The sequence below is a fragment of the Cherax quadricarinatus genome, unplaced genomic scaffold, assembly GCF_038502225.1.
Source record: "Cherax quadricarinatus isolate ZL_2023a unplaced genomic scaffold, ASM3850222v1 Contig189, whole genome shotgun sequence".
NCBI lineage: Eukaryota > Metazoa > Arthropoda > Malacostraca > Decapoda > Parastacidae > Cherax > Cherax quadricarinatus.
Window position 1 is genome coordinate 50729 of NW_027195215.1, and position 15608 is coordinate 66336.

The 15608-nt window shown below is 45.5% G+C and overlaps 1 long non-coding RNA gene across 1 annotated transcript in view; it reads right to left on the reverse strand.

Annotated features, from left to right (window-relative positions):
• The window catches only part of LOC138851251 (uncharacterized), a 60254-nt gene extending 46610 nt beyond the window's left edge, over positions 1 to 13644 (reverse strand). Inside the window, exon 1 of the long non-coding RNA XR_011391093.1 lies at positions 12975 to 13644. This is a non-coding gene — a long non-coding RNA (uncharacterized lncRNA). The remainder of the gene's footprint in view (positions 1 to 12974) is intronic.
• Positions 13645 to 15608: the final 1964 nt, after the last annotated feature.

A 15608-nucleotide genomic window follows, 5' to 3' on the forward strand; every position in this document is an offset into this window, starting at 1 on the left:
ATGCACTTGGGTTACTTTGAACCACATAATGCACTTGGGTTACTCTGAACCACATAATGCACCTGGGTTACTCTGAACCACATAATGCACTTGGGTTACTTTGAACCACATAATGCACTTGGGTTACTCTGAACCACATAATGCACTTGGGTTACTCTGAACCACATAATGCACTTGGGTTACTTTGTACCACATAATGCACCTGAGTTACTTTGAACCACATAATGCACCTGAGTTACTATGAATCAGTGGATTTTCTTAAGACTTCTTAAGTGTATGTGTGTGTACGTACGTGGGAGTTGTGAATTGTTCCAGCCACGGTACTGTGGATCAGTTGTGAATTGTTCCAGCCACGGTATTGTGGATCAGTTGTGAATTGTTCCAGCCACGGTATTGTGGATCAGTTGTGAATTGTTCCAGCCACGGTATTGTGGATTTAACTTTACATCTAGTGTTGACACTAAATTTCATTGATTTAAAGTGACACTCAAAAAAGGTTAGGTTAGGTAAATTTCGTCAGGAAACAGGACAAGTATTTCATGACGCGGGTTTTAGTCATATGATGACCCGCAGCTAAAGCTTTTGGTCATCTGACAGAGGACTTCCGCTGGCTTACCCGTCCACCCTTTTAAATACTGTGTTTATATTCTGAACCATCAGATGATATTCAATAAACGTAAACTGATCTATGATATATTCTGTAGAATAACTTAAAGTTATGTTTATTTAGGTTTCTAAGTTACGTCAGGTTAGCTTTCTAAGTTACGTTAGGTTAGCTAAGTTAGGTTTACTTTCTAAGTTACGTTAGGTTAGCTTTCTAAGTTAGGTTAACTTTCTAAGTTATGTCAGGTTAGCTTTTTAAGTTACGTCAGGTTAGCTTTTTAAGTTACGTTAGGTTAGCTTTTTAAGTTACGTCAGGTTAGTTTTCTAAGTTACGTCAGGTTAGCTTTCTAAGTTACGTCAGGTTAGCTTTCTAAGTTACGTTAGGTTAGCTTTCTAAGTTAGGCTAACTTTCTAAGTTACGTCAGGTTAGCTTTCTAAGTTACGTTAGGTTAGCTTTCTAAGTTAGGCTAACTTTCTAAGTTACGTCAGGTTAGCTTTCTAAGTTACGTTAGGTTAGCTTTCTAAGTTACGTCAGGTTAGCTTTTTAAGTTACGTCAGGTTAGCTTTCTAAGTTACGTTAGGTTAGCTTTCTAAGTTATGTTAGGTTAACTTTCTAAGTTACGTTAGGTTAGCTAAGTTAGGTTTACTTTCTAAGTTACGTTAGGTTAGCTTTCTAAGTTAGGTTAACTTTCTAAGTTACGTCAGGTTAGCTTTCTAAGTTACGTCAGGTTAGCTTTTTAAGTTACGTTAGGTTAGCTTTTTAAGTTACGTTAGGTTAGCTTTCTAAGTTACGTCAGGTTAGCTTTCTAAGTTACGTTAGGTTAGCTTTTTAAGTTACGTCAGGTTAGTTTTCTAAGTTACGTCAGGTTAGCTTTCTAAGTTACGTCAGGTTAGCTTTCTAAGTTACGTTAGGTTAGCTTTCTAAGTTAGGCTAACTTTCTAAGTTACGTCAGGTTAGCTTTCTAAGTTACGTCAGGTTAGCTTTCTAAGTTACGTCAGGTTAGCTTTCTAAGTTACGTCAGTTTAGCTTTCTAAATTACATTTGGCTCATAAAAAATTACATGACTTTTATTGAAAAAATAGATCACATGGTTTTGATTATAATAAAGAAAAACAATATATATATCAATCTTTAGATTAAAATTTTTGACAAGTCCAGATTTAAGGACGTGGTGTAAGTGACCGATTTAACTTAAACATATAGTGGTGGGTGCATTAACGGTACAGGAGAAGTCAACACAAGATACACCTGCTACATGAAGGTTTAAACAAGAGGACGTTCACACACACACACACACACACACACACACACACACACACACACACACACACACACACACACGCTTTGTGTATAGCTTACCTTTGATAAACCTTGATTAGTTTCCAGAGTTTTTCCTACTCCCAGAGGCCGGCTCTAAACCAGGTTGGTCTGGTGCCGACCTGGCCAGCCAGGCTGGTCTGGTGCCGACCTGGCCAGCCAGGCTGGTCTGGTGCCGACCTGGCCAGCCAGGCTGGTCTGGTGCCGACCTGGCCAGCCAGGCTGGTCTGGTGCCGACCTGGCCAGCCAGGACCAGCAGGTAGAGAAAGAGGACTTTTATACTCATGGAGGAGCAGCGGCGGCATGATTACAGATGGTACGCGGCGGGGGCGGCGGCAGTGATGGTGGCGGAGACGTGATTGCAGACGGTACGCGGCGGCGGCGGCGTGATTGCAGACGGTACGCGGCGGCGGCGGCACCGGAAGTAAGGAACTTCCTGATTGTAGGTGCTAGGGAAGGAGGGAGGGAGGGAGGTGTCACGCTTCACCCTCCAGGAATGTTCTCTCCCTGATACACTCCTGGCACTGACGCAGTGCCTGGCACCCTGTACCAGTGTTCCCAGGGGTGTGGCACCCTGTACCAATGTTCCCAGGGGTGTGGCACCCTGTACCAGTGTTCCTAGGGGTGTGGCACAATGTGTGGCACCACTGTTTACAAGGTGTGGCACCCTGTATGGCACCATCAATGGTGTCAGGGTGTGGCGCCGCCAATGTTGCCAGGGTGTGGCGCCGCCAGCGTTGCCAGGGTGTGGCCCCACCAGCGTTGCCAAGGTGTGGCGCCACCAGCGTTGCCAGGGTGTGGCGCCACCAGCGTTGCCAGGGTGTGGCGCCACCAGCGTTGCCAGGGTGTGGCGCCACCAGTGTTGCCAGGGTGTGGCGCCACCAGTGTTGCCAGGGTGTGGCGCCACCAGTGTTGCCAGTTTAACAACAATGAAAAATAACTGAAATCCGTCCACCAAGAATCTTAGTATATATACAAAAGTCTCACCTCTCAATGTATATACACTAAGAGGTACATGACTCCGTATATTCACCCGGCGTATGTGTATATACACTTACAGGGGTATATATCTGTGTATACACTAAGATAAGTATACCAAAATTTATATACCCGGTTAACTTCATTCCTTATTTTACGTATTAAAGAATTCTTAGGACTTAACCACAGCGAAGTTATTATCAACAGCTGCCCCTATTCTAGTAGTAGTCAACAGGTGCTTATGTGTTAGTCGTAGTAAATAGGTTCGTGTGTTAGCCGTAGTAAATAGCCGCCCGTGTTGTAGTAAATAGTTGCCCGTGTTAGTCGCACTAAATAGTTGCCTGTGTTAGTCGTAGTAAATAGGTTCGTGATCGAAGTGTATAAGTGGAAGATGGGTATTAATAAAGGGGATATTAATAAGGTCTTGAGGATGTCTCTCCAAGAGAGAACCCGCAGTAATGGATTTAAATTAGACAAGTTTAGATTTAGAAAGGACATAGGAAAGTATTGGTTTGGAAATAGGGTAGTTGATGAGCGGAACAGTCTACCTAGTTGGGTTATTGAGGCTGGGGCTTTGGGTAGTTTCAAATCTAGGTTGGATAAGTACATGAGTGGGAGGGGTTGGATTTGAGTGGGACTTTCACATCAGAGCTTATTTCTTGGGTGGCATTGGAAATTGTGTTGGGCAAATGTTTTGTTAGTGGGATGAATTGTAAAGGACCTGCCTAGTATGGGCCAGCAGGCCTCCTGCAGTGTTCCTCCTTTCTTATGTTCTTATGTTAGTCGTAGTAAATAGCCGCCCGTGTTAGTCGTAGTAAATAGTTGCCTGTGTTAGTCGTAGTATATACGTAGGTTCGTGTGTTAGTCGTAGTGAATAGGTGCCTGTATGGCAGTCACAGACACAGGTACCTGTGTTAGTGGCGTATAGTAGGGTGGTATCCTGAGGGGTATACAGATCAGTGCTGAGGAGTGAGGCAATCAGGTTTGATCCCACGACGGCAAGAGAAGCTTTAGTTCCTCGAATGAAGAGCCCTTTACCAGCATCAAGGCCACCCCTCCCCCCACCCCGTCCCAGGAGAGAATGCCCGTAAAAACTATCAACTCTGATTACTGAATTTCATTGGCAAATGCGGCAATGTTTACATATGTAAGAGGGCGACAGGTGTGAGCTTTGAAGTAGGTGCTTGAGGTAGTGTTGTCTCTACTGCAGCACGGGTAGCTTCCTACTGCTGCCCCGGGTAGGGCTCTATTTAGGGCTGCAGGTAGAAGGTTGGCGTGGCCTGGTATCCACACCAGGTTGATCGTTGAAGGCAATAATTCTGGGACAACCTTGAAAACTCTGAACCCGGATATTGTCAGCCACCATCTCGACACCTAGCGCAGATGTCTCTATTAAACTGCGAGACGTGTGTGTGTGTGAGCACCGTAGCTCGTGTAGTGTGAAGGAGAGTGGGACACTGGGTGTAGAGCAGCATGAGGACATAAGAGCAGTATAGAGAGGGCACATTCTAGCCCACTACAGCCTTGAGAAGCAATAGCACAAAAACTGCCAGGGCGCCCCAGGCGGGCACACCTTTTCATGCGTTAGTCGCCCCTTAATGCGCAGTTTATGGGGCACGGCGGGGTTTTTGTGCGCCCTGGCGTATGTATGAATGAATGATGAGGGAGAGGAGGAGGAAGTAACGCAGTACGCACCCCCTATAGCGGCAGTGCTACGCCAAATGCACGCAACACCTGGCAACCCAAGACGATATCCTTGAACACCCCATACTGACTTCCTCCTCAGCTGTGTGCAGCAAGGTCACTCACAGCATGATCCCCAGATGTACCCCACACACCACCTAGGCGCACCTGTCTTCACACCTGTACCCCACACACCACCTAGGCGCACCTGCGTTCACACCTGTATCCCACACACCACCCAAGTGCAGGTGCCTCGGGAGACAGCTTCTGTAACTCAGTGTGTATGACGGGGGAAGGAGAGAGGGGGTAGGCAGATTGTAATGACATAATTAGCGTGCGTCAGTACCTAGCGAATATCAAGGGAAGTGTGAGGGACACTGTGAAGGTAGCGTACCTGAGGTCTCTTGGTGACTACACAAAACTGACTTTACCCACTTTTTCCGTCTCAGCCACGACGGTAGCCTCGTCATACAATATCTGGAGAGTATACCTGGAGAGGGTTTCGGGGGTCAACGCCCCCGTGGCCAGGTCTGAAACCAGGCGGGAGCCTTGTCATACAAGACGGTAGCCTCATCAACAAACAGTAGCTTCATCATACAAGATGGTAGCCTCATACAAACAACAGCCTCACCCAAGACGCTCGAAGTAATACACAAAACTTACAAGTGTTGTTGTTGTTAAAGATTCGCCGGTATTCTTCCGGCCCGGGCCTTTTCCAAGTGGTGGCCCGGCACTGGCTCCCTGTCTAGGGAGTGTCTGAGACCTAAGTCTTCCATGGGAGGAGGCACAAGTACCCCCTCATCTTGTGAGCTACAAGCTCGGGCTCAGGCACCAACCCTGCCCTAGAAGGGCTGGGCAACTGGACCAACTGTCCCCAGGCCTAGCCACATTCCCCGCCCTCAAGGGGCTCGTAGGGAGAGGCTAGGCCTCTCTGGTCTGCCATCCCCGCCCCAAGGGGGCTAATGGGAATGACAGTCTTGTGAGCTAAAAGCTCTGGCTCAGGCACCTACCCTGCCCTAGAAGGTCTGGGCATTGTGACGATGCTCCCGCTGTACGATGTGCTGGTCTGTGTATCTACGCTGTGTGGGGAACTTAAAAGTGTTACTTTAACGTATATTAACTTGGTTATAATTAATCAACAATAACAACGGATGGCTTATGTCTGGCAGCGCAGTGTAGATATCGTAAAACTTGTTTTGTGTGCAATACGATAACAAAAGTTAGGTGGGCGCTAGAGGGTCAACAACTAGCAGTAAGAACACTGTAGCTGTTGTAGGTGACACACGCAAAAATAATAAATGGAAACTTCGTACACTGAATAAAGATTCCAGTCACCATTTTATTTCTTAATCTTTCCTATATCTACTACTACGGTAAAAAAAAAAAACAATTACTACACACCCTCACTATTTTCCAACCACTCACACCTCGACAACCTCAAACACTATAATGTAAATTACCATAGTTATACCACACTATACTGTCAATAATAATAATAATAGTAATATTTTAATCCCTGCAAGTCAGCTGTTATTTTAACCTAGTCCTGATCAATGAGGTATGTGCACAGCCAATGTGTGATCCCTCAGTGTTAGTACGTCATAAACGCAACGTTATAGCGTGTACCACGCATCTGTAGCCTTACTTACCCCCTCCCCCAATGTTCACATTTTTTTCAAATATTAACTCGCCAACCATACAGGCGTACACAACAGCGTATTCAAGTGATGTTTTTCACCACCTTATTGAGACCTCCTTTACTATGACCATAATTTTTAAAGGGGTGGACCGGTAAGCCAGCGGAAGGCCTCGGTCAGATGACCAAAAGCTCCAAAGGCGGGTCATCATTTGACTAAGACCAGCGTCAGGAAACATTTGTCCTGTTTCCTGACGAACCTTACCTAACCTACTATTTATTGCCTCCCCTCCGAAAGGATCATTTCTACAATGAACTGAGTAAACACAGCCCTAGGAAACTCCGCTTGATATTCTTTCTACGTTACATTACACAAACACTATAGTTTTTCTCTGATAACTCCGAGCATCCCTGAAGTGTTGCTTCAGGTTCGTCAACTATGGCTTCCTTCAACTACACGTGCACTGCAATATCAACTGACCAGTAGGCTTACTGCAATGTTTCTATAATGGTCTTGTCTAAATATGGTAGACATGACTGTATTCGGGTAATTACATCGCACCATACATCACACAGTACACCATACAACATACCATAAATCCCACATCACACTATACATCATACAATACACCATATAATATGCAACAGCTTAAAGCACACACCATACAACATACAAAACATAACCCATAACACTTGCGTCATATAACATAACACTGTCAAACATTACGCTAAACACCAAATCAACAATCACACGGTATACCATACAACCTGCTAAAAGGCCATACAACCTGCTAAAAGGCCATAACATACAACCTGCTAAAAGGCCATACCATACAACCTGCTAAAAGGCCATACCATACAACCTGCTAAAAGGCCATACCATACAACCTGCTAAAAGGGCATACCATACAACCAGTTAAAAGGCCAGACTTATGGGGAACAATACATGCTAGCAACGCAAGGTGTAGGTGTGTACAGTACCAATAGTTACAACACTTGAGCCATTCTAACTTTAACAGATATACAGTCTGTATATATTATAACGAAAGCATCTTGACGTGTACTTACTGAGAGGTATATACACTTTGGAAGGATATCTGATCAGTATTTGCATATTACAGAATTTAATCCCTAGCATAGGAGGAAGACAAAACGAAGGTAGAAGCTTGAATAATGCAGGAAGGAAGCCTTCCTTCACGGTGAGGGAGGGAGCCTTCACGGTAAGCGAGGGAGCCTTCCTTCACGGTGAGCGAGGAAGCCTTCCCTCACGGTGAGCGAGGAAGCCTTCCTCACGGTGAGCGAGGAAGCCTTCCTCACGGTGAGCGAGGAAGCCTTCCTTCACGGTGAGCGACGGAGCCTTCCTTCACGGTGAGCGACGGAGCCTTCCTTCACGGTGAGCGAGGGAGCCTTCCTTCACGGTGAGCGAGGGAGCCTTCACGGTGAGCGAGGAAACCTTCCTTCACGGTGAGCGAGGAAACCTTCACGGTGAGCGAGGGAGCCTTCCTTCACGGTGAGCGACGGAGCCTTCCTTCACGGTGAGCGAGGGAGCCTTCCTTCACGGTGAGCGAGGGAGCCTTCCTTCACGGTGAGCGAGGGAGCCTTCACGGTGAGCGAGGAAACCTTCCTTCACGGTGAGCGAGGAAACCTTCACGGTGAGCGAGGGAGCCTTCCTTCACGGTGAGCGAGGGAGCCTTCCTTCACGGTGAGCGAGGAAGCCTTCCTTCACGGTGAGCGAGGGAGCCTTCACGGTGAGCGAGGGAGCCTTCACGGTGAGCGAGGAAACCTTCCTTCACGGTGAGCGAGGGAGCCTTCCTTCACGGTGAGCGAGGAAGCCTTCCTTCACGGTGAGCGAGAAAGCCTTCCTTCACGGTGAGCGAGGGAGCCTTCCTTCACGGTGAGCGAGGGAGCCTTCCTTCACGGTGAGCGAGGGAGCCTTCCTTCACGGTGAGCGAGGGAGCCTTCCTTCACGGTGAGCGAGGGAGCCTTCCTTCACGGTGAGCGAGGGAGCCTTCCTTCACAGTGGGCAAGGGAGCCTTCCTTCATGGTGGGCGAGGGAGACTTCCTTCACGGTGAGCGAGGGAGCCTGCACGGTGGGCGAGGGAGCCGTCCTTCACGGTGAGCAAGGGGAGCCTTCCTTCACGGTGAGCGAGGGGAGCCTTCCTTCACGGTGAGCGAGGGAGCCTTCCTTCACGGTGGGCGAGGGAGCCTTCACGGTGGGCGAGGGAGCCTTCCTTCACGGTGGGCGAGGGAGCCTTCCTTCACGGTGGGCGAGGGAGACTTCCTTCACGGTGAGCGAGGGAGACTTCCTTCACGGTGAGCGAGGGAGACTTCCTTCACGGTGAGCGAGGGAGCCTTCCTTCACGGTGGGCGAGGGAGCCTTCCTTCACGGTAAGCATGGGAGCCTTCACGGTGGGCGAGGGAGCCTTCCTTCACGGTGGGCGAGGGAGCCTTCCTTCACGGTGGGCGAGGGAGCCTTCCTTCACGGTGGGCGAGGGAGCCTTCTTTCACGGTGGGCGAGGGAGCCTTCTTTCACGGTGGGCGAGGGAGCCTTCCTTCACGGTGGGCGAGGGAGCCTTCATTCACGGTGGGCGAGGGAGCCTTCATTCACGGTGGCCGAGGGAGCCTTCCTTCACGGTGAGCGAGGGAGCCTTGCTTCACGGTGAGCGAGGGAGCCTTCCTTCACGGTGAGCGAGGGAGCCTTCACGGTGAGCGAGGGAGCCTTCACGGTGAGCGAGGAAGCCTTCCTTCAAGGCGAGCAAGGGAGCCTTCCTTCAAGGCGAGCGAGGGAGTCTTCCTTCACGGTGAGCGAGGGAACCTTCCTTCACGATGAGCGAGGAAGCCTTTCTGAACGAGCCTTCCGAGGGAACATCCCTGAAGGAGCCTTCCGAGGGAACATCCCTGAAGGAGCCTTCCGAGGGAACCTTCCGAGAGAGCCTTCCTTCACAGTGACCGAGAAAACATGTGGTAGAGACCAGCTGAGTACATAGCTATAGTACAAACAAAAGATTCACTGACACGGAGGAATGGTATTTAGTCCAGGTCATTATCAATACTAATTTCCCCACTAGGATTTTATTACGAAGTGAATAACATATCCAAAGGTTAACATAACAGCCTGAAACAGATATAGCTTAAAATAACTATTACAGCCTAGAAATAGATATACCTTAAAACTAGATATTACTACCCAAAAATAAAGATTAAAATTAGATATTACAGCCTAGGTATTAGTCTAAAAATAGACATGATAGATTAAAAATAGATGTTTGTCTGAAAGTAGATACGTCAATTTAAAAGGCGAAGAAGCGTACACCAGTTGATGTTAGTGGAGAAATAAGCCAATGAGCTAGGGCTCAACCCTAGTAGAAACAACGAGGCGAAACATTATATACCCTGTATAGGCTACACTGAACGTCCTATATAATACTAGGATTCACGAAAGCAAATCACACTACCAACACCACTTCTAGAAACACCACCACTGCCAAAATACCCCACCACACCAAAAAACACATCACTATCACTTCCATCAACACATCCCACCTTTCAACACACGCACACACCGCCAACACTCCTACAACACAACGACCACCAACACACCATCACCAACCAAAAGACGTGGACTAAACAACACAACAGAAGTCCAGGGTTTTCACAACTCGCGTCTCTCAAAGGTGTGGTCAACGCAGTAAGCTATACTATTATTCTGAACATCTTTCCAGGAAAGTTAATACAGCAGACTACAATTCAGACTTTTGAGTAATTTTGTAATTGCAAGACACTGCATAGATTATGTATTACATGACCCTAAATTTATATATTACAATACACTATTACTGTATTAGGATACACTACAGCAGTTACGTAATACGTATTCAATACAGCAGTTATGGTCCAAGTCGGACCGAAACGTCGTCGTAAGCTTCTCTCTTTTATGTGCGGGTTATTTGTGTACAGTTATGTAATACAATACAGGAGTTACGTAATGCGATACAATACAGGAGTTACATAATGCGATACAATACAGGAGTTACGTAATGCGATACAATACAGGAGTTACGTAATGCGATACAATACAGGAGTTACGTAATGCGATACAATACAGGAGTTACATAATGCGATACAATACAGGAGTTACGTAATGCGATACAATACAGGAGTTACGTAATGCGATACAATACAGGAGTTACGTAATGCGGTACAATACAGGAGTTACGTAATGCGATACAATACAGGAGTTAAGTATTACAAGACACATGATCACAGATATGCTGGCAACATCGCCATACATCACGTAATGTAAAGAAATGTTGCAATAAAGTATTTTAGCAAGAGTGCGTAAGTTCGAATCCTGTTTCGGCCCAAGAGGTAAGGTTTGTAAATAATTTCGCCTGTTTATAAATATAATATAATATATATAATATATATATATATATATATTTATAAATATATATATGCCGAATAGGTAAAATTGGTCATTTAGCAAGACCTCATTTAAAATTAAGTTCTTTCTCAAATTTTATCTTAATGTTAATGTAAAAATTAATAATTTTGTACCAAAAGAACCTTAGAAAACTTACCTAAGCTTATTTTAACAATCGCAATTTAATTTAGCCTTATCCAACTAAATATATTTTAGATAAGTTTACAAAAATTTAACAAACGATGAAATATATTTTCATCGCTAGGTTCAGCATGATTTTTGTGAAATTATTGCATATACAAATTTTCGCTTGCCTTATTCGGCAAGAAGAGCGTTGCTATTTAAGCCAACATCGCAAGCTTTACCTATTCGGCACGACATATATAAGGAGCAGGCTAGAAAGAGGGAAGGGACGGACGCGGAGGGAGAGAAAGGGATGGAGGGAAAGGGGGGGGGGCTATGTTCTAGTTACAAGCAGTGTGTGAGCATAATACCTAAGTGAGACGGAGGCCTGTAAGAATGAGAAGAGGAATACAGGAGAGGGGGGACTGGAAGTGCGTGAGGGAGACTACAACAGGGTGAGGAAGACTGGAAGAGTGAGAGGGAGACTGGAAGAGTGAGAGGGAGACTGGAAGAGTGAGAGGGAGACTACAGGAATGGGAAAATAGAGGGGGATAACAGGAGTGAAAGGGAGACTTGCAAGTGACAGGGATTGCAGGTGAGAGGGGGAGGAGAGAGGAGAGACTGTAAGAGAAGGGGGACTTCAGATAGGAGGGGAGACAGGAGTAAGAGGGGTAGACCACAGGAAACACATGTCTACAATTGCCACAAAACACGCCTAGTACGTCAATTTCTTATAACTATTATTTTATCCTTTCATCCCATTAATTTTAAATGCCTGTTTATATTAGGCTACGGAAATATCTATTTACCCACAACCTAGCATATTCATTGGCAAACGCTAAACCCACAAGGGTAATAAAGCGCCTGAGGAATGGGAGGCAAATAATCTGATCCGAGGAACGGGAAGGTGGCTCCAGTTCCTTGGATCAAGAGCTTTTCACCATGTTGTGGTAGTGATAATGATGGTTATGGTAAGGCATTGTGAAGTCATAATGATGAACTGTTGAGTTCAAGGAGACGCTGTAGAGTTATGAAGGAAGTCACTGCAGTTAAGAAAAAAAAAACCCGCCGAGTTATCAAGAGAGGCTGTAGTCGTTAAAAAAGGGTACTCGACAACATGGACGGGAGGAGGCGTGGGGACATACAGGAGGGGGTGAGAAGGGCGGCTAGATAAGCAAGCTTTACTTGGGAGAACGTTTCGCTTAGAGCTTTATCGAGTAATGTAATAAAACTCAAGTGTTTTTAAATACAATTGGTACTACGCTTTTGGGTGTTGTATGGCCCTTATGGGTTTAGCGCTTAGTTGTGATTATAATAATACGTTTTTGGGTTCCGAGAGATAGATATTACACACACACACACACACTTACCACCCATATGTGGTTGCATGGGTCGGGTCAAAGCTGTGTGTATGTGTATGTGTGTATGTGTATGTGTGTGTGTGTGTATGTGTGTGTGTGTGTACTCACCTAATTGAGGTTGCAGGGGTCGAGACTCGGCTCCTGGCCCCGCCTTTTCACTGCCACTAGGTCCTCTCTCCCTGCTCCATGAGCTTTATCACACCTCATCTTAAAGCTATGTATGGTTCCTGCCACCGCTGCCTCACTTGCTGTGCCTGTATCTGTGTGTGTCTTTGTTAGTAGGGAAAACTCGGGAAACTGAATGTCCGACCATAAAGCTAAAAGTGTCTTGTGAAACCACGAGATAAGATATTTTTTGGCAATAGCAATAACACTATACGAGCATTGTGATGTCCGCGTTGTTTTGACAACACAACTATTGAATGAGTGATAGTGTGTGTGTGTGTGTGTGTGTGTGTGTGTGTGTGTGTGTGTGTGTGTATCTTTATAATATAAAGAAATATTTACAAACATCTTCACATTCTTGGACGAAAACTTTTGAAACTGAGAAATTCGTAGTTTACTTCACCATTCGTTACTTCACAAAAAGTCGTAATTATATTTCTGTAATACAGAATTATATTCTAGTAGTCATGTATACGGCACTGCTTTCTACACTTACGAAAAAACGGTACATTGTAACACTGTTATATACACAACACTGTAGTTATACATAGAGCGGTGCTCAAACACAACCAGGAATAATGAACCGTATTTTAATATACACGTACGTCATTGTATTTAACACTGCCATGCATAAACCACTTGATATAACATGTTAAATAATGTGAGTAATGGAGATATACATACCTATTATAATAAAATAAGGGCATGTCGACACTTTGAACCATTATAGCTTTGCTGTTGTTGTCAGAGACGAGCAACTGGTCTACAATGATCACTAATATCACCACACATAAGTGTATTAATAACCACCTCTTGAAGCACACAACTTATTATCCACACTGTTTTACACTGGTCACTGTATCATCACTGTTGTTCAGGAAGTTCACGTCTTGATCTAGCCGGGAGATCCGTCACGAAACGAATTAATAGTAAAGGCTCGTGCGTTAAGGCAAGGTATAGCACCATCACTACGGAACTACGGACGGAGGGAATACCTGAGCATTGCTACCTTGGGACATAGTCTCTCTCCCCCCTGACGGAGTGTTGTTAGTATAGGAGGGTAGAGCGGGAGCACAGCAGGAGCAGTTGTAGAGTCATCCACAGAACCACTACCACTGCAACACCACTGTAACACCAGCCACACTGCCAGCGAAAGTGCACCTCACAAGCGGGCGGCCTTGGTATAGCTTTCCCACCTCTTAACTTTTACTTTTTCTCCCCGTATGGCGGCTGTAAAACATGCAGAGGGTATCCAGGCACACTCAACGACCACACAGGAGTCACTTACCTTATAAAACTACTGTACAAAACCAGAAAATTGGTCAAAGATAAAGGTTGAGTGTGTACAACGCCATGTCTGCGATGGTATAAAACACAACAATCAGCAGCCAATAGCCACCCGGGGAGGGCGGAGCTCCAGCACTGCCAGCCGCCGCCACCTACACTCATTCATTTATTACCATTACCACTACTTTAACACATATCAAACACATTAACAAACAAGGTATAATGGATGTGAACACGCGTAACGTCGTGGTGTACTGAAAATCATACGGTGGATACCAGTAAACAAACCCATAGGGAGTATATAAATTGGCTCGTAAGTTTTATCAACTGGATGCCTTTCTGGCTTCTGCTTGTGTATATCATATTTGTGCATCAAGCATTCATTGATACATTAATACACAGGAATGCAAAACAACATGTAGGAGACAGTACAGCTCCGAGGATTTGTGAGCGTGGAGTGGAGAGTGAGGGGAAGTGAGTGAGGCAGCTGGTTGGAGGCAGAGCTGCCGTAGTTACAATATCGATCAAGCTTTCCTGCCTATGTTAGATCCATCCTGCTGGCATTGTGCACGCTGCTGCACCCGTCAACAGCTGCGCCACTCTCATACCTCCCACTATGTCTGCCATATGTTCATATTTATGCACGCATTATACTGGCTATTGCTAAAACTTAAAACAACTAAGTTTATGTTCATAACATATGGTACATGTATACTTCAAGTTTAAAGGTCTACCGGACACTCTGTTTCATGTTCTTACAACATTATTTAACATTAGTCATAAAATACTTTATATTTTAAGCAAAGTAACTAGACTTCAACTTCTATTTTACCAAAATAATGTACTGGAATAAATATGCATTATTACTAAGACGAGTGGACCGAGTAGCGACCAGCGAAAAGGCAAGGCCAGGAGCTAGGACTCGACCCCCCTGTAACTACAAATAGATGAGTACTTAGATACAGCACAAGGTGTCGATACACAGCACATAAATACATCAAGCAGAACTGTAGTGTCTTACACATCAAAATGTTTGAAGTTATCCTCAGAACGCCACCCACCTCACTCAAATTACACCCAAGAATATTTTTCTTACAGCTAGGTGACAGAGGTGTAAGAAAATGAAAGATAGCTTCCAGCGGGCCAGGGAAGCGAATCAGGCTCCTCTCCATTGTGAGAATGTTCAGAGCATCGACCCAGAGGTCATCCCAAAGGACATGTAGAGAATATATTGCTATCAGGAGTAATAACACAGACTCGTCACTATGTGTGTAAAACATTGTAACTAAAAACTGTAACAGTTGTAACTTTTCCTGGACTGTTGGGATCAAACTGAGGGCAAGACAGTACTAAGCTCTTCACTTAAGTAAACAGTAATAACAGTAGCGTGCACACGCCCACCTGGTCCAAACAGCAACAAGTGCAGCGTGCACACGCTCGTCTGGCCCAAACAGTAACAACGGCCGCGCAAACTGTTATGTTCACCGTTGTGGTGGACGGTAGCTGCTCCCTCGGTGAATATAACTGTTGCTCAGCTCTCCTGCCATCTGTTGTACGGTGCACGTAACCTCTGTACGGTGCACGTAACTTCTGTTGTACGGTGCACGTAACCTCTGTTGTACGGTGCACGTAACTTGTACGCTGCACGTAACCTCTGTTGTACGGTGCACGTAACCACTGTTGCACGGTGCACGTAACCATTATTGCACGGTGCACGTAAGTCGTGTCGAAGTTGGTCTCTGAGGTGGGAGGTACATCCAGTGCTTCACGCCTTAACAAGGAACATTAATATAGATAAATGGTTCAGAGAACCAACAAGTTGATAAATTAGACACACGTACAACATATTGGTATCTTTACTGTGGAAACGTTTCGCCACACGGTGGCTTTATCAGTCCTATACAAAGAAGAATGGTGAAGGTCAGAAGGATTTTTAGGTTATCAGTCCCTTAGTCTGGAGTCGTTGCAATCAGTCCATCAATCTTGGTAAGAATACAGCTGTATTCTTATCAAGATTGAGGGACTGATTAC